The following is a 25,327-nucleotide window of genomic DNA, read 5'->3' on the forward strand; positions in this document are numbered from 1 at the left end:
AAAATTATGTATTGCTATTAGTCCATAATTGTCATAAATGTACCATACTGATACAGGGAGCTGTTGATAACAGGAGAATCTGGGTGAGGGTATAAAGGAAATCTCTATAATATGTTCTCATTTTTTCCATAAATCCAAAATTTCTAAAAGATAAAGTCTACTAAAAAAAGGAATAGTAAGGGGAGGGAGGCAAGATGGCGGAAAAGTAGGGGACTTTATTTCATCTGGTCCCTTGCATTTAGCTAGGTAACTATCAAATCATTCTTAACACCTATGAATTCGGGCGCCTGGGTGGCTCAGTCGTTAAGCGTCTGCCTTCGGCTCAGGTCATGATCCCAGGGTCCTGGGATCAAGTCCTGCATCGGGCTCCCTGCTCCGCGGGAAGCCTGCTTCTGCCTCTCCCACTCCCCCTGCTTGTGTTCCTGCTCTCGCTCCCTCTGTCAAATAAATAAAATCTTTAAAAAAAAAAAAACCTATGAATTCAACCTGAGATGTAAAAAAGGAATTGCTAGAATTCTACAAATAGAAAAGCGACCACTTTGTGCAAGGTAGGGCTTGCAGAGAAGTGAATCTGAGGGGATATATCGGAATATAAATGGCGGGGGGGAGAAGGGAACCTCTATAAGCTGACTACTGGAAACTGATATAGCAGCGGAAAGCCTTCAGGGAGCAAAAGCCACATAGAACAACCCCAAGCAGCTTACACTGAGCCCAGCCCCAGATAAGGGGCAGTGCAACTCTGCCCAGGCAAAGACACCAGAGAATCAGCACAGCAGGCCCCTCCCCAAGAAGACCAGGTGGAAAATTAGGAAAATATCAAGTTTACCGAGCACACAGAACTGCAAAACGCCAGCGCCAGGAGAAAACAGTATATAGAATTTGAAATTTTTTTCTCATAATTCCTTTATCTTTTGATTTCAAATTTTCCTTTTCTTTTTTCCTTTTCAACTAGTTTATTTTATCAACCTTGTTTTTGTCTTTTTTTAACTTTCACTTTTACATTTACATTTTATAGATATATTCTTCATGTTTTGCTTTTCACTATATTCACCTTTATTTTTGCATACATGTAAGTTTTGCTTTTTTTTTACAATTTTGGGACTTAGTGTCTTCTAATAAACAGACCGAAATACAGCCAGGACCAAGCGGATCACCCTGTTTTGTCCACTTGTGGAGATTATATTCGCTCCACCCCCCCCACACACACTTTTTTTTGGTTTCTGACCTCTTCTGATTTGTCTAGTGTATATTTTGCCTGGGGCATGGTTGGTATTTTTGATTTTGTTCTTTCATTCATCCATTCTTTTCTGGGCAAAATAACTAGAAGGAGGAATTCACAACAAAGGAAAGAACCAGAGATGATACTGTCTGCCACAGACCTAATCCATATGGATATAAGTAAAATATCAGAGCTGAAATTCAGGATAGCGATGATAAAGTTACTAGCTGGGCTTGAAAAAAAGCATAAAAGACACCAGAGAATCTCTTAGTGCAGAAGTAAAATCTAATTAGGCCGAAATAAAAAATGTTTTAGCTGAGATGCAGTCTAAAACGGATGCTCTAACATCTAGGATAAATGAGGCAGAAGAGTCCAAGATGATAGAAAGGAAGGAAGCTAAGGAAAAGAAAGAAAAACAACTAATGGACCATGAGGGAGGCTTCGAGATAAAAGTGATACCATAAAGCAAAACAATATTAGAATTATTAGGGTCCCAGAAGAAGAAGAAAGACAGAGACGAGCAGAAGGTATATTTGAGCAAATCATAACCAAGAACGTCCCTAATCTGGGGAAGGAAACAAGCATTCAAGTCCAGGAGGCAGAAAGAACCCCCCCAAAATCAATAAAAATAGATCAACAACTGACATATAATAGTGAAGCTTGCAAATTTCAGAGATAAAAGAGAAAATCCTGAAAGCAGCTCAAGATAAGAGGTCCTTAACCTACAGAGGTAGGAACATTACACTGGCAAGCAGACTTATCCAGAGACCTGGCAGGCCAGAGAGGGCTGGCATGATATATTCAGAGTACTAAATGAGAAAAACATGCAGCCAGACTAATCCAGCAAGGCTGTCATTCGGAATGGATGGAGAGATAAAGGGTGTCCAGGACAAAGAGAAACTAAAAGAATTTGTGATCACTAAACCAGCCCTGCAAGAAATATTAAAGGGAATCCTGTAAGAGAAGAGAGAGCCCAAAGGTTACACAGACCAGAAAGAAACAGACAATCTACAAAAACAGGAACTTTACAGGTAATACAATTGCACTAAATTCACATCTTTCAATAGTTACTCTGAATATAAATGGGCTAAATGCTCCAATCAAAAGACACAGGGTATCAGATTGGATAAAAAAGCAAGACATATCCACATGCTGTCTACAAGTGACTCATTTTAGACCTAAAGTCACCTCTAGATTGAAAGTTCTAGAGGAGAACACAGGCAGCAACCTCTTCGACCTCAGCTGCAGCAACTTCTTGTTAGACATGTCTCCAAAGGCAAGGAAAACAAAAGCAAAAAAGGACTATTGGGACTTCATCAAGATAAAAAGCTTCTGCACAGCAAAGGCAACAGTCAACAAAACTAAAAGGCAACCTACAGAATGGGAGAAGATATCTGCAAATGGCATATCAGATAAAGGGCTAGTATCCAAGATCTATAAAGAACTTATCAAACTCAACACCCAAAAAAACAAATAATCCAGTCAAGAAATGGGCAAAAGACATGAACAGACATTTTTCCAAAGAAGACATCCAAATGACCAACAAACACATGAAAAAAATGCTTCACATCACTCGGCATCAGGGAAATACAAATCAAAACCACAAAGAGACACCATCTCACACCAGTAAGAATGGCTAAAATTAGTAAGACAGAAAACAACAAATGTTGGTGAGGATGTGGAGAAAGGGGAACCCTCTTACACTGTTGATGGGAATGCAAGCTGGTACAGCCACTCTGGAAAACAGTATGGAGGTTCCTCAAGAAGTTAAAAATAGAGCTACCCTATGATCTGGCAATTGCACTATGAGATATTTACCCCAAAGATACAAATGTAGTGATCCGAAGGAGCACGTGCACCCCAATGTTCAAAGCAGCAATGTCCACAATAGACAAACGATGGAAAGAGCCCAGATGTCCACTGACAGATGAATGGATAAAAAAGATGTGGCATACACACACACACACACACACACACACACACACACACACACACACAATGGAATATTACTCAGCCATCAGAAAAGATGAAATCTTACTATTTACACTGATATGGATGGAACTGGAGAGTATTATGATGAGCGAAATAAGTCAATCAGAGAAAGGCAATTATCATATGGTTTCACTCATATATGGAATAGAAGAAACAGCATAGAGGATCATAGGGGAAGGAGGGAAAACTGAATGGGAAGTCATCAGAGAGGGAGAAAAACCATGAGACTCTTAATTATAGAAAACAAACAGGGTTGCAGGAGGGGAGGTGGTGGGGGGATGGGGTAATTGGGTAATGGGCATTAAGGAGGGCACGTGATGTGATGAGCACTGGTTGTTATACGCAACTGATGAATTATTGAACACTACATCTGAAACTAGTGAGGTACTAGATGTTGGCTAATTTTTTAAAAAAAGGAATAGTGCCTGAAATGATTATAAAAACGCTAAAAAAAAAAAAAAACCCCACAAATTTCTGTCATACTGAAAGAGAGAGAAAGAGAGAAAGTTGTTTGCCACCATTGGAGATGACTGGTAACTGATTTTCAGAGTAGACATCAAGTTTAGAGTTTGAGAGTCCGAAGAGTTTCCAGAGTTAAAAACATGATATATCAAAGGAAAATAAGCATTTACCTCATCTTTTTAGGAAAAACTGTAGTTCAATCCTAGCTGACAAGGGAAAGGTCTTTTTAATGTGGATAGCTGGCTAATAGATCCAGAAGGATGACAGGGTTAGAAAAGGCAACATTTCATGAGCCCAAGTGAAATAACTGGTTTAGACAAGGCTCGTCAATAAAGGCTAAGAAACATCAGGCAAAGGCTGCTAGGTAACAGAATATTCTCAGGAAACCAAACTATTTCCTCACTGATCAGTTGCTAATTACAAAGGAGAAGGGGAAAAAATCCATCTTTATAATGGATGGATCTAACGAATACCACCTTAACCAAATGACTACAATTTGGGCAGACAACCTGGTGTTATATGTCCTGAGTTATGAATGAATATTATGTACACAGGAGCATCTAAGCCAAAAAAACTAAATATAATCCAGCCTCTAGAGCCAACTTTCTATTTTTAGGAAACACAGTGGCTGTAGATACAAGTTAAATACCCCAAGGAAACAATCATACAAATCCAGAATGTGGAACATTCTGCAAGACAACTGGCCTTATATTTTTAAGAAGGCAATACCATGGGGGCGAAAAGTGGAGGTAGGGACACCTGTAGTACAGTAGTCTACCCTACCTGAGGGTTTGCTTTTCACGAAGCAGATGAAGCTCCTTCTTATCTACCATCAGCATGTCAATACTAGCCTAACACTATTCACAATACCTGTGTCATTCACCTCACTTCATTTCATCATATAAGCATTTTATCACCTCACATGATCACAAGAAGGGTAAGTACAGTACAATAAGATATTTAGAGAGAGACTACATTCACATAGCTTTTACATAATTATAATTGTTTTACTTTATTATTGTTATTAATCTCTTACTGTGCCTAATTTAGAAATTAAACTTTATTATAAGTATGCATATATTGAAAAAAACAGGGTTTGGTACCTGCAGTTTCAGGCATCCACTGGAGGTCTTTGGAACATATACTCCACAGATGGAGAGGCACATTAAGTGTCTAAAGCAACAAATATTACATATGAACTCTGACTGAACCCTGGTTTGAGAAAACCATCTACAAATGGACAACTGAAGAAACCTGAATACAGACTAAAACTTAAGGTTTCTTTTTAAAAGAATGGCATCTGTAGGAGAATGTGTTTAATTTTAGGAGATACACTGCAGCATTTAGGGGTCAAGTACATACACAAAAAGTCTCTATTAAGAGAAACATAAATAAATATTACAAAATTTAACAACTGTATCCAAATGGTAATCTGGGGTGCTCACTGTACTATTCTTTCAACTTGTATGTTTGAACATTTTTTTTTTTAAAGATTTTATTTATTTATTTGACAGAGAGAGACACAGCGAGAGAGGGAACACAAGCAGGGGGAGTGGGAGAAGGAGAAGCTGGCTTCCCGCTGAGCAGGGAGCCCGATGCGGGGCTCAATCCCAGGACCCTGGAACCATGACCTGAGCCAAAGGCAGACGCTTAACGACTGAGCCACCCAGGCGCCCCTGAACATTCTTTAAAAAAAAAAAAAAAGATTTTATTTGAGAGAGAAAGAGAGAGAGAGATGGAGCATGCACACCAGCAGAAGAGGGGCAGAGGGACAAGCAGACTCTCCACTGAGCAGGGAACACAACACAGGGCTCGATCCCAGGACCCTGAGATCATGACCCGAGCCCAAGACAGACGTTTAACCAACTTAGCCACCCAGGTGCCCCTGAACATTCTTAAAGTAGTTTGGGGATGGTGTGGGGAAAAGAAATTAAAAAAAAAGAAAAAAAGCCTGGCCAAATGATGAACTGTAAAGCTCCAAAATACAGTAATAGCAGATTTTATAGACAAATGTAACAAACTTTCAGATTTTAAACCAGTGTCCTATAACACACACACTGCATAAACATTAGGAAGGTGGAGCACAAAGGAGAGAATCAGTTTAAGAAACACTTCCCATCTTCCAAAAGTTTAAAATATCAACCAAGGGCGCCTGGGTGGCTCAGTTGGTTAAGCGACTGCCTTCAGCTCAGGTCATGATCCTGGAGTCTCAGGATCTAAGCCCACATCGGGCTCCCTGCTCAGCAGGGAGTCTGCTTCTCCCTCTGACCCTCCCCCCTTCTCATGCTCTCTCTCTCTCAAATAAATAAATAAAATCTTTAAAAAAAATAAAATAAAAAATAAAATATCAACCAAAACCCTGCTGATAAAATCACCTGAGACAGGACTCCTCCAATATCTCTCATTTTCTCAGAAGAAAGAGGACTACAAAAAAAATATCATTGTCACGCCTCAATTACAATAACTGAAGAGTAACAGAAATTTTTATAACTCAAAATTTCAGAAATACAGAAAATGAATTGGAGGATCGAGAACATAAATGAACTCATGAAACGTGTAAGTTAATTAATATGCATATATTAAGTAGCACATTAAATCAAAATCCATACAATTTCATATATCTTATATTAATAATGGATTTCACGGAATTAAGTTCTGTTTTTAATCCTTTACTAGAGGCTGTGCTGTAGAGTCATACTGCTACAAGGTATGACCATAAACCCCAGTCAAACCCTCCTTAATGACTTAGAAGACAATCCTGGGGCTTTTCTTTGTGGAACAAATTTAAAAATTTTACTTAACATAACTGAGTAGATACTTCCCTATGCCTGCTCCGCTATATCTGAGATTCTACAGCCACATAACTATGACAATCTCATGCTGGTAAATGTCAGCTCCTTTTATACATAGCTGTCCTATGATACTCCTAACAGACATGAAAATGTTACCCTAGCTTTATCTCTCCCAAACTTTGCAAAAATATCATTCTCTCTGCCATTTGTTTCCTTCCTTTTCTACTCTGAAGTCTGTTTTCCCCCTCTCTAATAACTGCTATAACATATATAATATGGCTACATAATGTATATATAATAACACTGGTACCCAGAATCTCACCTTGAGAAAAACTAAAACTACATATACTGGAAATCTTATGAGATAGGCCTTCATCAAGCTAACAAATTACTTTGGTCAACTAGGTAATTCAGACCAATCTCTTACTGAGAACAAGAAAAACTGCACCCCCTTCCCCCCGGCAAAATCAGAAAAACAAAAACCTTACACCTCTTTGAAGGCATCAGAATGCTAACAAGGCAGTAAAAAAGGTAAGGAGGCTAAGACTGAGACAGTAAGGAAATTCTCAGAGGTGGGCCAGGCATCTAGGGTCATTTTTCCCAGGTTGCATCTGTCAATTCCATACAGGTAACTGAGAAGCTTAGCTGAACTTTTCACAGATCTACAAGGCTGAAAGAGTTAAATGTTGGAGGTAAGGGCCCAATGCAGTATGGGAGTAGAGAAATGGGGGCAGAGAGAAGGGCTTATAACAGCCCCGGTTTTATGTTAGGATCCCAAAGAATCGTATCTTAGGAGTAAAGAAAACATAAAACAGACCAGCCTTTGAGAGTCTGGAGCCTGGCTGTGAAACATTTTAGTCTCTGACTGGATTAAGATGATTCAGGTTGGCTAGTTCCACTAGCTAGCCTCCTACTGAAAACAAACAGAAGTCCTTTACGGAAAGAGATCACATCATCCCTAAAACTCAAATTATCCCTAGATTTTTGCATATGTAATGTCTTAATAAGAAATATCCAAGTATAGGGGCGCCTGGGTGGCTCAGTTGGTTAAGCGACTGCCTTCGGCTCAGGTCATGATCCTGGAGTCCCGGGATCGAGTCCCACATCGGGCTCCCTACTCAGCAGGGAGTCTGCTTCTCCCTCTGACCCTCTTCCCTCTCGTGCTATCTCTCATTCTCTCTCTCTCAAATAAATAAATCTTTAAAAAAAAAAAAGAAATATCCAAGTATAAAAGACGAAGACAACATGATGAAAAATTGAGTGACACAAAAGCCTATAGGAAAATACCTACAAAGGATCAATATAACGAAGTTACCCAATACAGACATGCTTAACATTTTCAAAGATTTCAAAGAGCTGGGCACCCTGCTCAGTGGGGAGTCTGCTTCCCCTCTCCCTCTGCACCTGCCGCCATCCCCCTGCCCCCCACCACCTGGCTCATGCTCACTCTCTTTCTCTCTCTCAAATAAATAAAATCTTTAAAAAGACAAAAAATAAAAACAGTCATTAAAAACCAGCCCAGGACAAAACGCTGCTAACTTTGAAATTTCAAATCACACCTCATTTCCTATTCCTTAGATTCATCTCTGATTAAAAATTCCTACAGCTGTTCTAAACCTTATTCCTTTCTCCCCTTCGGTCCACACACACCCAAAAAGAACATCTACTAAAGGAAGCAAAAATGTGTCATTCAATAAAAGGAATTCTATACCCAGAGACAGGCCCTTTAACCTGCCTTATTGGTACATTCCCTGAGAGGGATTATAGCCCATTAATTTGCTGTAAGAGCATGGACTGTTACAGAGAACCACCAGAGCTCAGAGATTTCAAAGCATTTTACATCTTAACCTATTACAGACAACCTCCGGGTGTATCTATATACAAGCACACTTAACTGAAAAACAAATTTCAAAAAACCATTCTTAGCTAGAATAATCAAGACAGGGTGGCTGATATAACAACAGACCTATAGATTAATGGAAATTGACAGTCCAGGAAAAAAACATGTATTTTTTTTTAAAAACAAGGATGACAAGACAGTTTGATAAGAAAGCACAGTATTTGCAACAAATAGTGCTAGGACAATTGCATGTCCATATGCAAAAGAATGGAATCAGATCCCTTCTGCACACCATACACAAAAAAATTAACTCAAAATGGTTCACAGAACTAAATGTAAGAGCCCAAACTATAAAACTTTTAGAAGAAAACACAAGTGATCTTCATAACCTTGAGTTAGGTGATGGTTTCTTACATAAAACACGAAAAGCACAAGCAACAACAAAAGAAATAGAAACTGGATTTCATTAAAATTAAAATCTTTTGTGCTGGAAACAATACTACCAAGAAACTGAAAACTCCAAAAACAGGAGAAAATATCTGCAAATCACATGTCTGATGAGGGATTTGGATCTACACTACATAAAGAACACAATTTAATAATAAAAAGGTAACACAATCTAATAATAAAAAGGTAACCCAATTTAAAAACAGGCAAAGAATCTGAATAAACACTTCTCCCAAGATATATAAATGGCCAATAAGCACATGTAAGGATGATCAACATCATTAGCTATCAGAGAAGTGCAAATCGAAACCACAATGAAATACCACTTCCCACCCATTAGGAAGGCTGTATCAAAAGACAAACAGTCACAGGCATTGACAGGACACAGAGAAACTGGAACTTTTGTACCTTGCCGGTGGTAATGTAAAATGGTGCAGCCACTTTGAGGAAAAGCCAGTATGCAGTTCCTCAAAATGTTAAATATGGAATTATCCATACAACCAGCAATTCCAATCCAATGTGGTTACATACCCAAAGGAAATGAAAACCTGTCACACAGAAACTTGTACATGAATGTTCATGACAGCATGACTTACAGCCAGCCAAATGCCCACCAACTGAAGAGTGGATAAATAAAATGCGGTACACCTGTAGAATGGAATATTACTAGGCCATAAAAAGGAATGAAGTACTGATACATGCTACAAGATGAATGAACCTTGAAAACATTATGCTAATAAGTAAAATAAACCAGTCACAAAAGACTATATACTACATAATTATATTTACATAAAATGCCTAAAATAAGCAAATCTACAGAGACAAAAAGTAAAAGATAAGTGGTTGCTTGGGGTTGGAGTAAAAGTGGGGGATTGCACGGGAATGGGGGGGTGACTCCTAATAGGTATGGAGTTTTTGAAGTGACAAATATGTTCTAAAATTAAGCTGTGGTGATGGTAGCACTATTCCATGAGTACACACAAAAAAATAACTTGTATACTTCAAATAGGTGAACTGTAACGGTATGTGAATTAAATCTCAACAAAATTGTTAAAAAATTCTTAGCCCCTTATTACTTTTGATATTTTACTGTGATATATACTTGTGAATTACACTGATATTTTCTATTTCATTTCATTTAAAAATACATTAGTTGTAATCTTCTAAATTCGTAACTGGCAATTTGAAAAACACTGCCAGAACTGATGCCCACTGTATAATCAGGACTAATCCCATCACACCTCAGATCCCAGAAAAAGTCCAACTCTTCCTGGTCATCTTCCCCAAGTTCTTAAAGCCACAGTAATGAGTACATCCTCCATTTTACCCAATCTTTCAATCCTCCTAAGCCCTTCACTGGCCTTCTGAAATTCCTGATTTCTGAGAGCCAAATTCAGCTGATTATACTACCTTTACCATTCCTTATTATCATCTACCCTCCTTCCAATTCTTCCCCACTGACTGAGGATGCTGGCAACTCACAGTAAGTATCCTTACTTCCTCAACACTTGCTTGTCTTCACCGTTTATGGAGACTGACTGACCCCTTTAATAGCTCAGCCTCTTTTATTCAGTGGCCTCATTTCCACAGACTTTTCATTCAATTCCACCTTAGCAGCCCACTCCCAAAGCCCATCCTGGGTATTATCATTGCTGAAAACTACCATACCTGTTAAGTCTCTATTTCAAGTATCCCACCCTGAGCAAAACACTCAATCCTTCTAGATCATTACTTTATCCCATCCCACTCACCTCCAACAATTCTAATTGAAATTTCCAATACATTGATGCCACCACTTCCTTACTACCCATCCTGACTTCAACTCGTGCTTATCCAGTTAAAATTTTATGATTCATCACCACTCCTGTAAGTACTCCCTTTAAAAAAAGCCCTTATTTCCCTTGTCCCTTTCCTTTTCCTTATTTTATACTGACCTAGTTTTACGTGTCACTTTGGAGGGGTGATGGTCCTGTTATTCAGTCAAATACAAATTTAAGTACTGCTGTGAATATATTTTGCAGGTGTTGCTAACATCCACAGTCAGCTGACTTTAAGTAAAGGAGATAATCCTCAATAATGTGGGTGCTTCTCATCCAATCAGTTGAAATGTCTTAAGAGCAAAACTCAGGTTTCCCTGAGGAAGAGGAAATTCTGCTTCAAGTCTGCAGCAACAGCTCCTGCCCAAAAGCTTCCTGATGGCCTGCCCTACAGATTTCCAACTTGCCAGCCCCCATAACTGTATAAGCAAATTCCTTGAACTCTCCTTGTATATACGTACATACACGTCTGTTACTGATGCTGTTCTCTGAAAACTCTGATACACCTAGCAAAACCTCACCCCAGAAGTTGATCTGCCTGTGTTTGTAGCTAACCAGTTAAAAAATGCTTGCGGGGGTTGGGGGGTGGGGGTCACAAAACCAGGCTAATATCACTTTAAATTCAAGATTTCAAACCTTAAAAGAATAATCAATCAATACTTCTTGGCAAACTGCTTAAAACTTTCCACACTCCCCCCACCCCCACCCTCCCGCCGCCCATGCCCATACCAATCTCCTACTTCACTGAGAAAACAGAAACTAGGACAAAAAAAATGAATGCCAGAAAGATAAGCCTTCATCTTCCAACCACCAAACTTCCTTGCAAGGAAGAGCACACAATTTTTCTACATTCCCTCCTGTTTGATAGACAACCTCTCTCTAACAAAGGCCAATCTCTCTACCCAAGCCCTCCATTCCCTTCTCTGCGTATTCTCTTTTTCATCGCTAAACCCTACATTCTCCTTTACCCCTCACTTCTCTGTTTCACTTCATGGCTAATCTTTAAAAAGTTGTCTACATATACTGTATCTGCATTTGCTCATTTCTCATTCACTCTTTAAAAAATCTTCATTGTCTTTTAACTGACTTCAATTTGCTTTCTTTCTCTTTATTTTAATAAAACTCATCAACATCACCAACAATTTCCCACGTAATCTCTCTGTGCCTGCTTCCTCATCCATAAAACAGGAATAACAGTAAACAGAGACTACCTCATAGAACTGCTGTGTAATGTTTAAATACTTTAACAAAGGTAAACCCTTAGAACAGTGCATGATAAATGATAAGAACCGAGTAACTGTCAGCTATTAAATTATTAGAAAATTCTGGATTCTTGTTTTCCCTTGGTTTTGATTTTTTATTCCTAGCTTATTCAACAGTGTGTGAGTCCTGGAGGAGTAAACCACCTCAGATTTTTGTGGGGAGAAATGGTAAGATACAAAATAAACTATGAAATATCCACTGAACAATTAGATCTCTACTGAATTTCAGCCAAGAATCTTCACCCACAACATAGCTACCCCAAACCCAACAGTCAAATCAAACTCACTCCCTCCACTCCCTCCCCTACCTCCATGCTTTCTAGACTTGCAGATTTTTGCCAATATCATTTTTCTAAGCGTAAGTCCTTCTTGTCCACATTCATTTGCTGCTCACTTCTACATAGCTTACCTCTCTACCTTGATTATATGCTTCCAGACAGCAGACTAAGTTACATTTCTGGAAATTGCCTCTGGGTGCTAAGCACATAAAAAACAATCTATTTGTACTATCAATATCAAATAAGAGACAAAAAAGTTATTAACTCTGCATTCACTGTCAAACGATCACTAACTTGTCTATTAGACATTTTTAAAACCATAATTCAAGTTTATTTACTGTTGAAAAACTTCACATTGCTCTAATTACTCTCATAATCCCTCAATTTCAATTACTATTCATATCCTTTAAATATTCAGCAAGTATAGATATTTTGATCCTTATTTCATACATTGTGGAAGAAAACTATGTTTTAAAAATTGTTACTACCAATGCAATAAAAGAAAAACTAGGGGTGTAAAAGTTAGGAGAGGGGAGGTAAAAATCAGAGGAAGTAAAGGATATATGATTTATACTTAAAAATTAAAAATTCGGGGTGCCTGGGTGGCTCAGTTGGTTCAGCATCTGCCTTTGGCTCAAGTCATGATCTCAGGGTCCTGTGATCAAGTCCCATGTCAGGCCACCTGCTTAGCAGGGAGTCTGTTTCTCCCTGTCCCTCTGCCCCTCCTCCCTGCTTATGCTTGAGCGTGCATGCTCTCTCTCTAATAAATTCTTTAAAAAATAAAAATAAAAAATGAAATAAACAAGATGAAAGCCAGAAGAGATTCTGGAAAAGAAATGAAAGGGAATTAGTCCTAACAGAAAACACAATATAATATGCAATAATTAAAACATGATAGTTTGGTTCCCAAGTGGGCAGACAGATCAGTGGACCAGAAATGATCCCAAATACACATGGAAATCAGTAAATTATAAAGGTAGCATTTCAAATCTGTTAAGACAAAAATGGATTATTTAATAAGTGATGTTGGGTGGGACAACTGGATGATCATATGGTGACAAAAATAGGTTGAACCTATACATCATACCTTATGCCAGAATAAATTCCAAATAAGTAAAAAAATTAAAAATACAAAAAGACAGAGATGAACAAAAAAAATCCATAAAAGTACTAGAAAAATAACATTGAGAATTCTTGTATAATCTTGAGTCAGAGAAAGACTTTCTAATGATGACATATAATTTAGAAGTCAGTAAAGATTGGTAAGCATTTTAACTACTGGGGGAAAAAATTCAGCATGATAAAACCACCATAAACAACCTAAAAAGTAAAGAGCAAATGAGGAAAAATACTTCCAAAAAATAGTATAGAGCTATTTTCCCTAATATAAAAATAAATTCTACAAATCTAAGAAGTAACAAAGTGACATAAAAATAGGCAAGGATAGAGACAGTTCACAATAGAGAAAATACAAATAGCCCTTAGAAGACAAAAGATGTTTAATGTTATTCATAACAGCAGGGCTGATGGAATGTAAGTTGGAACTATTTCTACAAATGTTATTTTGGCAATATCTATCAAATTTAGAAAGTACATACATTCTGATCTAGCAATTCCACTTCTGGATGTGTTCTATACAAGTTGTTTCAAAAAATGTATATGTAAGGAATCCATTGTACCACAGCTTTTGATAGCAGAAGACTGAAAATCACCTAAATGTACATCAAAAAGGGGGCTACTTAAATCAATGTTATACATGTATAATGGTGTTACAGACTGAATTTTTGTGTCCCCTTTGGGACTTTGGGAGGTAATTAGGACTACAAGAACTCATGAAGATGGGTCCCCCATGACGGGATTAATGTCATAAAAAGAGGAAGAGAGAGCAGACACTCCCTCTCTCCATGTGAGGACACACTGAGGTGACATTTGCAAGCCAGGATGAGTCCTCACAGGAACCAAATCTCTGAGCACCTTGATCTTGCACTTCCCAGCCTCTAGAACTGGAATGTCTATTGTTTAAGCCACCCAGTCTATGGTATTTTGCTATAGCAGCCCAAGCTGATTAAGACAAATGATACACTGTGAAGGTTTAAAAAAAAAAAAAAAGAATAAGCATGGTATTTATGTCCTGATATGACTAATAGGAAACCATCCTAAGCTATATTGTTAAGTTAAAAATGAAAGGTAAAGGATACTGTCCGTAATATGCAACAACTTAAATGAAAAAGGAGGTGAAAACAGAGGACATACATTATATATGTAAGATATACAGTCCATCACTGGCAATTCTAAAATCTGTAAAGCTCAGAAAAAATATTTTTTTCTAAGTTTAGTACAAACTTATTTGGTGTCAAAATCTGACAATAATTTCCATAAGACTGTATAATCTTTATTGTTATTGTACTATTTATGCTTTTGATGCAGAAATATTAATGTATTTAATTACAAGACGCTACACATTCCCCTCCGACTAGGGATTTTGAATAATACAGTAGACGCACTATATTACCTTCCCATAGCACCCCCCCTCAAAAAACAAAACAAAATGCCTTAATTCTGATATACATCTGGATCAAGGGTTTTGGACAAGGAATTATATATCTCTACTTACCTGCACATACATAAACTATCTTTGAAGGGATGCACAGGAAACTTAACAGTGTTTCCACGTGGAGGAACTGGGTGGCTCCACAGAATGGGAAGGAAACTATACTGTACATCTTTTTAAATCTTTGCAATTCTGAATCAAAGTGAATACGTTACTTAAAACGTAAATAAAATTACTAAAACTTTTTAATTCTCAGCTATATGCTTTGGTTTTTGCTTGTTGTGACTAAAAAGTAACCCCTTCTTAAGTCACAAAGAAATCTATATAATGATGGCTTTCCTTTATTTCACTTTTGGTTTCCCCATATGGCAGCTTAGAGTCAGACAGTCATCCTCTAAGGAGCAAGTCCAGGAAGGGTGCATATCCATCCCTATTAACAGCTTCTAGCTGATGTTTTGATGCTTCATGCCAAGCAAAGAAGGTTTTTCTTTTCTAGTGACCCCAAAAATATGGTGGGGCTTGGGCCCCTCAGCAACAGGAAGTAGTGAAGCCCATACTTCTCAATATTAGAAAAACTTAAGAAAAGCTCCTAGCATAAATCTAGCTGTAAGTCTTCAGAGCTTCAAAACAGAAGAGTTTGAGGACTCTGATTAGTATTTGAGTAGCATCTTTTCTATCTGCTTTTCATATACTTCTTTTAATACCTTATTGTGTTCCAAAATCGTTTTGAGGTTATAATATTTATCTTTTCTTATGATTTAGATTTTGACTTATCTGTACCACACTCTCAACTTTAATCAGAAATTAGGAAAGAAGACATCTTGCTTTTTGTGGTTTATCTAGTGAGTATACTTTAAAAAGGCAAAGTGAGAGATGTATGGTTTGGAAGTCCCCAAATGCCCCAACATCCAACACTCAGACATCCCAATGAAATGCCTATCAATATCTGGTTCCTTGCATTAGGACATAAATGCACTGATGTTTGTCCTTATTTCCCATCGGGTTATACTCATGGAAAGTAGAGACTAATTTCTACTTCCTGTTGCCCCCACATCACTTAATACCTGGACTGGTATAGATGGCTTCTCAATGAATACTGCCTATGTAAAACCAGTATCATTTCATAGTTGCTGTCCTCAAGAAGGAGTGATGTACCAATATAACCACAGAAACACTACACAGAAAACTTAGAAAAACACAGGAAAAATATTTCCAGATGTTACTGATAAATAACTTCCCTCATTTTTCTGGAGACCTCTAGAAAATGCTTAATGAACTGTTGTGGTTACCCAGTCTCTGACAAATTTGCAATCTTGACAGAGTCAAAAATTCCAGTAAGCCTAAAGATGCAACAGAATTCCATTTTCTTCAAATACAGAAACAGGATACAGCTATTCCCAGCTCCTAGATTACCATTCTTTTTAGAAATCTGTCCAAATCAACCTAGGAAAGCTTAGACAACTCTCTGCAGTGGGAAAAGTAAACACAGCAAAATACCTTGGTATCAGAGAATGTGGCAAATGATTTTCCTTTAATATGTGCTTTTGGAATGTTTCCAAATTTAAAAGCAGAGAGGATAACTGGTCCAAATGTTGATAATCATTTCAGTCAATTCAGATTAGATGAGACAACCCAATTTTAAATAAACCCCCAAAGATGCAGAGGGGAAACAACTGGCAGAAATTTTCTGGAGAATTCAGATGTATACATGAAATTAGTTTTTAATTTACTTGGCATTTTGCATTTGTTCCAAGTTAAAAATAATAAGTGATAATAATAGCTAAAATTTCCTGAATACTTACATCTAGAGTTCTATGTACTGTATTAGAGCCAAGCACTTTATATGCAATGCCTTACTTAAACCTTATAGCCCTATGAGATTACGTGCTATTATTATTCTCACTTGACAAATAATAAAACAGGCCCAAAGATGTTATATAATCTGAACTAACCTGGTCATATAGTGAGTTAGATTTGGATCATCAATTTGAACTCAGAGCTACCTTAAAACTCATGTTAACAAGGACTATTAAGTTTGGGCTCCTTAATTTCCTAAAGAACTGGCAGATTTTAACCAAACCTGACATACTACCAAAGGATAACAGGCAAACATATATTTGTACTTTATTAGCTATATTTCTGATAAAACCCACCACCCCGAAAAAGAATGGCAGCTAGTAAGTTTTCTAAAAGATCTTATTCACATACATACTCACATGTAATTTAAAAAACGGATTTCAGTGAAATTTAGCCTGCCCAGATATTTGGGGCAGGCTTTTGTTTAGATTTTCATAAATCTTATAAAAGAATATAAATTCACTGTTTGGATATGCCTTTATTCCCATCCCTGATCATAAGCTTCTTAAGGCAAATATTCATTTGCACATCTTCCACTAACTCTCTGAGAGTAAGGAGTCTCATTAGTAAGCATGGTGCTGTGGAATGAATAAAATCTATCATTCAAAAAACTCAAGCTTACAGTGAAATTTTTATGTTTTGTAAGAATGGATTACAGAAAATATGTGACTTAAATTTTTCTGCTTCTGAAAATTACAAAAGTCTGTTACGTTGCTGTTCTTGACACAGGATTCTGATTATCACCCAAAGACTCTTTTTGTCCCAGTATGTTTCCTGAAGAAAAACCTATCTGAGGAACAACATTGCTATAAAAAAAGAGTTCCAACAGCCTCAGTTTACAGTTCTAAATCCAAAAAGGTTAAGCAACTTTTCTACGGCTCAGGAACTTGTTGATGACAAAGTCTAGAAGACAGAACTGAGAAGTGAACCTAGGTCTGATTCCCTACCCGTCTAGTTTCACCTATCGCCTTGAATGATAGGACAGCTCTTATTTCACTACTCCTGTCTTCCTTTTAGGTAGTAAAGTCTGGTGACTCAAAACTCATTTCTGAAATCAAAGTTCAAGTTAGTCTGCATTAAAGTAAGAAAACTAATTTTCTAAATGTTCATGTAAAGAGCTCATGACTAAGACAATAAGCATCACAGCTCTGAAATAGGCAGATGATTCATATCTAGAACTATGCGGCTATAATGACTTCCTTGCACTACATGAATCAGAAAGGCTACTACCCATACCACTGATTTGACCAGAGACCTCTAGAGAGCTGGCATCTTAATGTCAGACATTATTTTATAGTTCTACTTGTGCAACACAACATCTGAACTATCTAGATGATTCGAATGTGTCCAAACTCAATTCATAGACAAAACAGACTAACATGAATCAGACTTCTATTCAACCACTTCGACTGTCGCTAGGATTGTTTGTGACTGGTCACTTAAATTATTTCAAGTTGTTTCACTGAGCACTGAGTATCTTTACAAGGTCATTTCCATAACTTTAGGCACTAAGTTAAGATTCTAACCTCATTAATTTGGGTAGAATTTATTCTTAAACTAATTTCCTTTCCAAGTGGCCTTTCTCCCAGGATCTAAAGGAGTGTAAGGATATAGTTTCCTACTCTGCCAGGACACAAAGACAATCCCTTTCAAACTAATTAATGGAATATACTCACCAAAAGAATCAGTGTTATCTCTTCCTTTAAACATAGGGCATAACTGCTAATGGGTACAGAGTTTTTCTTGGGGTGATGAAAGTGTTCTAGAATTAGATAGTAGTGATCAATGTAGAACTTTGTGAATATATTAGAAACCACTGATGCACACTCTAAAAGGGTAAATTTTATTGTATGTGAATGATATCTCCATAAAGCTGTTATTTATTAAAGAAACAAAAGAAATTTGAAAACAAAACAAAAAAACTGGTTTAACATGTAGCCTGACAGTGAGCTACTGCCAGAGGATTTCTACCAGTAACCCTTCCTGATATGTGACATACTGTAACTAGGCAAAGCAATAAAAGTTTGGTATCTCAAGATTTTCATTCCTTATCTTAGTAAAGTATCATTTCCTTTTTACTTTTACTCTACATCCGGCAATAAACTCACCTAAAATTCTCATATCCAAAACAAATGCTATGTATTAAGTAGTGAGTGGAAAAAAGATATAACTTGGATAAGTAAGTATTATTTGGAGTTTTAGGCCCATATGCTTCACCAACAGAATTTTTTTTTAAGCTTTTATTTTTTTATTTGAGAGAGAGAGAATGAGAGATAGAGAGCACGAGAGGGAAGAGGGTCAGAGGGAGAAGCAGACTCCCCGCTGAGCAGGGAGCCCGATGTGGGACTCGATCCTGGGACTCCAGGATCATGACCTGAGCTGAAGGCAGTCGCTTACCCAACTGAGCTACCCAGGCGCCCTCACCAATAGAATTTTAAATTGTTAGGCCCAAATGCTTCACCAAGGTAGAACTTTAAATTAAACATTTCTAAAAATGCAATTAGAAATTAAACATCTCTAATAAAACTTTTATGTAGCTTATTTCCCATAGTCTAGCTTTTCTGCTTATAAGCATCATCAGAAACTTCTCAAGCAATATTTGCAAAAAACCAATCATTTTAGACCCCTATTGTATTATCACTATGTGTGTGATACACATACTAAAAAAAGACATTTTAGACAAGGTTTTGTTGTAGGATAACGAATTAGAAGTGATAGGAAAAAAAAACTGATACTAAAATATTCAGGGGCGCCTGAGTGGCTCAGTCGGTTAAGTGTCTGCCTTGCCCTCAGGTCATGATCCCAGGAGCCCCACATCGGTTCCCTGTTCAGTGGAGAGCCTGCTTCTCCCTCTCCCCCCCACAGCCCCCCAACCCCACGCCGCTTGTGCTCTCTCTCTCAAATAAATCTTTAAAAATAAATAAATAAATAAAATATTCAAAAGCCCCTACTGTGGTGACAGATAATACGTATGAACCAATCATTTAGCCATCTGAAAGTGACAGCTTGCAAGAGGCTTACAAAACTTTACAGAGAACAGTAAAGACTGGATTTTAAACATTATTCATTGTAAAGAGTTTTTCACCAATCTCTTATTGAACACTTACTGTATTTCAGGCTAGGTGTTGGAGACAGATGCAAGACAGACCTGTCCTCAACGAAGTCCCATTTTGATTCCTTGCTTTTGTCAGGCACAGCACTAAATATGTTCACGTACAGCATATGACCTCCTAGTGTTTAACCCACAGCAGGGAAATCTGAGATAAACATTACCAATGACTGTAAGACTGTAAGGCTGTTAAAACTGAAAAGTTAAATTTGTAAATAAAAAAGCCATTGTACATTTAGACCAATCTCCTAACTCTACTTCCCAATACAACACTGTAAGTTCCAGATGGTACTAAAACAAAAACAAAACAGTAAAATGACCCAGAGTATAACTATACCTTTTTTTAACACACACCACTTACATAATTGTCTCATTTAAAGGGACATCTATTTTATTTCCATCAAAGCATCCTCTTCCATTAAAAGATATTTCTCTTTACCTTCAAACTCTCCATCTGAGTACAGTACTGAACAGTTGCTGAGTGAATGAATGAAATAAACAGATGTTCTAATTGCCAAAAAGATAACTTGCTGGATGCTTATCTCAAAACACAATGGACTGACAGACCAAAATTCTATTGAAAAGACTACGGAATTTCAGAGGTAAAAACAGTAACCACTGAACACTGATACCATGCAGTCAACATGCTATTAAGTTCACAGTAAACATCTGATGCGAACTCTCAGAAATTAAAAAAAGGAAAGTGTTCACCACAATACTCTAAAATGGACTTGGTTCCACCACGTAAGGATTGGGAACACAAGTGGAAGACAAAGAGAGGAGAGGGTGGGGTAAAAAAGTCAAAAGGTCATCACCGAGTGACCCTCAAGAGAAAAGCCCGCTGGCCACTGAAGATCGCTCACAGCTTGATGGATACCTTCCGCGCAAGTCGAGGGCCCGGGCTCCCCCTCGCCGCTCAGAGCCGAAGGCCACCCCAGCCTTTTTCGGCGCCGCTGCTTGCGTCTGCCCAGAACCTTAGCACAAAGAAACCACCGAGAAACAAAACACGGACCCTGTGGGCGCCAGTTAGGCGTCGGGACCCGGCGACCGGAGGAGCGCTCTCGGCTCCCCATCGCCGGGAGAGGCAGCCAGGGCGCGGCGGGCCGCCCAGGCGCCTCCGTCCGGACCTTCCCCGAAGTGTTTCAGAACTTGCCACCCACCCCCCGCTCCATTTTCCCCTCCCGACGCGGACGCGGGACCCGCGCGAGGAAAGCGCGCGAGGACGGACGGGTGGAGCTGGGGCGGGCCGGGGGCTGACGGCCGGGGCGCACCGAGGTCCCGCAGCCCCACGCCCCCTGGCCGGCCCCCGCCTCCCCGGCCGCTATTGTTCCAGCGCCGCCCCCGCCCGCCGCGCGCCCCCCGCCGCCGCGCGCTCCCGCCCCCACTCCAGGGAGGGGGTCACGGCTGAGAAGAAGGCGGCGGCGGTGGCGGCGGCACAATAACATAAACACGGCGGGGCCGCCGGCCACCCCGGCCCTGCGGCACCCGCCGCACTCACCCGGCAACGCAGCGAACGGCGACAGGAAAGCCCGCCGGCGGGACTGGCGCCGTCCGGGCGATCGCCACGGCCGTTACCCAGGGTTGCTCGCGGCTCCGCACTCCTGGCCGCGTCGTCCGGCCTCGGCCGCTCCGCTGAGTAACAGGGACGCGGGCCGTCACCGCGCACGCCCGCCCACGTCATCGCGCAGGGCCCCGCCCCCGCGCCTCGGAAACGGTTCGCGGGGCGGGGCAGCCTCGGGGCCCGGATTGCGGGGGCGGGGCCGGCAGTCCGGGGGCGGGGCTACTCTAGGGGCAGAGAGGACTTGCGGAGGTCTCCTGGAGGCGGAGCTGCGGGGAGGGCTTCTGAGAGCCAAGTGTGAGGGGCGTGTCGGGAAGCCGGTGGGGGCGGGGCCCTGCTCCTGGCACGTGGCGGCGTGTGGCCAGAACTCCCAGCCTCTGGCTGGGGGCGTTCCACTAGTGGGAGCCAAAGCCTCAGGGGCTCCTTGCCTCAGGGTTTGAAAAGTGAGGGAGCAGCCACCCCGGTCTGAGCACACACCCGACAAAATGCTCCTTACTTTGACCGACAACACATTACGTTCTGAGGACACCTGTCCAGAGCCCAGCAACCTACAGTTAATTGTTCTTTTCAGCCACCTGGAAAAAGCTGCCTCCTGTTTTCCCAAAATCCACCGTGCCAGATTCAGTGTATTACCTTATTTATGTCTGAGCCCCACAAAGCGTGTGTTTGTTAGTTATAACAGTGACAAATTGGCATGCCCTTACATACCCAACAATGGATGTCTAAATTACATACATCCATGCAATAGAACATATCTTAGCAATTTAAATGCCATGTGTTCAAGGAATTCTTAACAATGCAGGAAAATGCTGACAATATATCATTAAGAGAAAGAAGCGGATCTGTATATAATGATCCTACCTATATGTTGTGTATACATGGAAAAAACCTGAAAAGAAATTTGCCAAATTATTTTAACAGTAGTTCATCATGGCACTCTGGAATGAAAGGTGAATTGATTTTCTTTTATACTTGGGAATTTTTTTCCCATGGTTTCCAAATGAAACAATTATGTTCATAATCAGAAAAAAGTACATTACTTTAATAATGAATGCATAAATATTTGTTGAATAAATGAGTGAATTCAAGTCACTATCTTCCCATGTCCTGTTGGGCTGGCCTGTTCCCAGTGATTCTGAAATGAAATATATATGTGAGCAATCATTCATACATTCTCTCCCCATTTCCTTGTTCCCTCTCAGGCTTTATTTCCTTCCTTCCTTTATTTCTCCAATAAATATCTATTGCATGCCCACTCTGTGCCAGGCACTCTGCTAACACTGGCAATATGATGGAGCTTACAGATGCAATCAACATAATATGGAATCAATAATGGTAAACAAATGCAAACTGATACGGATACAAAGTATTATGAAACTTATTGATAGAATTAATAAGACTAGGAAAGTCTTCCTTGAGGAACTGCCTCTTAAGCTAAGAATAGATTTAACTACGCAGAAAATATTTCAGATGGAAGCACCCTGATGTGCAAGGGTCCTGTGATGAGAGGGAGCTGAGTGAGTTGGAAAAATTGAGGAAAGGGCAGCACTGCTGGAAGAATAAGAAGGAGCTATGAGATGAGGTTGGGAAGACAGGAAAGAGACGTGACTTAGTGCAATCAAAGCCCATGTCTTTATCCTAAGTTCAATGGAATGCCCTGACATGCTTCAGCAAAAGGGGTGGCATGGTCAGAATGGCATCTTAAAAAGATTCCTTATTGAAAGGAAGCGAGGTAGATATATCAGTAGTCTAGATGGCAGATGGTAGAAACTTGGTCTAGGGTGATGGTCATGGAACCAGTTAGAGGAAGGATCTGAGGACCATTTAAGAGATCCAATGCACAGAATTTGGTGATGGATTAGGTGGATAGTGAAGGAAAAGGAGTCATCAAGGAAAACTCATAGGTTCTGGCTTGTGGCCAAAGGTGGATATTGGTGTTGGTTCATTGAGATGGCAGTCTTGGTAGAAGATGAAGTTTGAGTGGAAAGACTGAAGGTTTTGATCTGCCCAAAAGCGATGTCATGTTGGCAGTTGGATACACAGAGAGGGGCTCATGCAGATAAGAGATAAATGTTGAACATTCAACATACATTCATGATAAAAACTCTTAAAAAATTAAGCATAGAAAGAACATATCTCAACACAACACAGTCCCTATATGACAAGCTCACAGCTCCCATCGTACTGAATGGTGAAAGACTGACAGCTTTTCCTCTAGAATCAGGAATAAGACAACAGCATCCACTCTCACTACTCCTATTAAACATAGTACTAGAAGTCCTACTAGAGCAATCAGGCAAGAAAAAGAAATAAAAGGTATTCAAAGTAGAAAGGAAAAAGCAAAACTGTTTCTATTTTGCAGATAACATGATTTTATATACAGAAAATCCTGAAGATTTTTTCAACCAAAAACTCTTTAGATTTAATCAATGAATTCAGCAAAGTTGTAGGTTACAAAATTAACGGTAGTATTTCTATACACTAACAGTGAATTTTCTGAAAAAGAAATAAAGAAATTGATCTCATTGATGACAGCAACAAAAATAATAAAATATTTAGGAATAAATTTAACTAAGGAAGTGAAAGATCTCTACTCTGAAAATTATAAGACATTGATGAAAGAAATTGAATATGACACAAATAAATGGAAAGGTATCCTGTGTTCACGAATTGGGAGGATTAATATTGTTAAAAAGTCAATACTACCAAAAGCTATCTCTAGATTCAGTGGAATCCTTATCAAGATTCCAGCAGCATTTTTTGCAGAAGTAGAAAAAACATGCTTAAAATTTATATGGAATTACAAAAGACCCTGAACAGCCAAAGAAATCCTGAGAAAGAAGAACAAAGCAGGAGGCATCACACTACCTGGTTTCAAGCTTATACTATAGAGCTACAGTCATCAAAACAGTGTGGTACTGGCATAAAAATGGACAAATCAGCCAATGGAACAGAATTGAGAGCCCAGAAACAAACCCAGATGTATACACTCAGCTAATATTTGACAAGGGAACCAAGAATATTCAATGAATAAAAGACAGGCTTTTCAATAAAAGATGCTGGGATAATTGTATATTCACATGTAGAAGAAAAAAACTGGGTATGGACTTTACATCACTCACAAAAATTAACTCAAAATGTGTTGAAGACACATAAATGAAAGACCTGAAACCCATGAAACACTTAGGAGAAAACACAGGAATAAAGCTCCTTGGCGTAGGTCTTAGTAATAATTCTTTGGATGTGACACTTAAAAGTACAAGCAACAAAATCAAAAATAAACAAATGGGACTACATCAAACTAAAAAGCTTCTGCACAGCAAAAGAAACAATCAACAAAGTGAAAAGATAGCATACAGAGTGGAAAAAAAATACTTCCAAACCATATAAGGGGTTAATATCTAAAATATTTAAAAAGAACTCAGATAACTCAATAACAAAAAACCAAGGGGCGCCTGGGTGGCTCAGTCGTTAAGCGTCTGCCTTCAGCTCAGGTCATGATCCCAGGGTCCTGGGATCAAGCCCCACATCGGGCTCCCTGCTCAGCGGGAAGCCTGCTTCCCCTCTCACACTCCCCTTGCTTGTGTTCCTTCTCTCACTGTCTCTCTCTCTCTCTCTTTTAAATAAATAAATAAAATCTTAAAAAATGGACAAAGGATCTCAATAGACATTTCTCCAAAGAAGGTATATGAAAGTCCAATAGGTACATGAAAAGATGCTCAACATCACTAGTCATTTGGAAAATGCAAATTTAAACCACAATATTACCTCACACCTGTTAGAATGGCCATCATCCCCAAAGACAAAAGAGAACAAATGCCTGCATGAATGTAGAGAAAAGGGAGTCATTGTGCACTGTCAGCGGGATTGTGAATTGGTACAGCCACTATGAAAAGCGGTATGGAGGATCCACCCCCCCCAAATTAAAAATAGACCCACTATATGATCCAGTAATTCCACTTCTGGAAGTACATCCAAAGAATATGAAAACACTAACTTGAAAAGATATCTGGGCTCCCATGTTCATTATTTGCAATAGCCAAGACATGGAAACAACCTAAGTGTCCATTGATAGATGAATGGATTAGGAAGTTGTGGCATACATATGCACAATGGAATATTATTCAGTCATGAAAAAGGAGG

General features: G+C 39.1%; 1 protein-coding gene across 3 annotated transcripts in view; it reads right to left on the reverse strand.

Annotated features, from left to right (window-relative positions):
- Window positions 1–21,255, reverse strand: part of MAPK8 (mitogen-activated protein kinase 8) — a 112,972-nt gene extending 91,717 nt beyond the window's left edge. For all 3 annotated transcript variants that reach the window (XM_028098950.2, XM_028098951.2, XM_028098952.1), the window contains exon 1: window positions 21,125–21,255. The gene's annotated coding sequence lies outside the window, so the exon portion shown is untranslated. The remainder of the gene's footprint in view (window positions 1–21,124) is intronic.
- Window positions 21,256–25,327: the final 4,072 nt, after the last annotated feature.

The sequence above is a fragment of the Eumetopias jubatus genome, unplaced genomic scaffold (genome assembly GCF_037043125.1).
Source record: "Eumetopias jubatus isolate StellerSeaLion01/CBP00866 unplaced genomic scaffold, mEumJub1_p1.0 scaffold_17, whole genome shotgun sequence".
Lineage (NCBI taxonomy): Eukaryota > Metazoa > Chordata > Mammalia > Carnivora > Otariidae > Eumetopias > Eumetopias jubatus.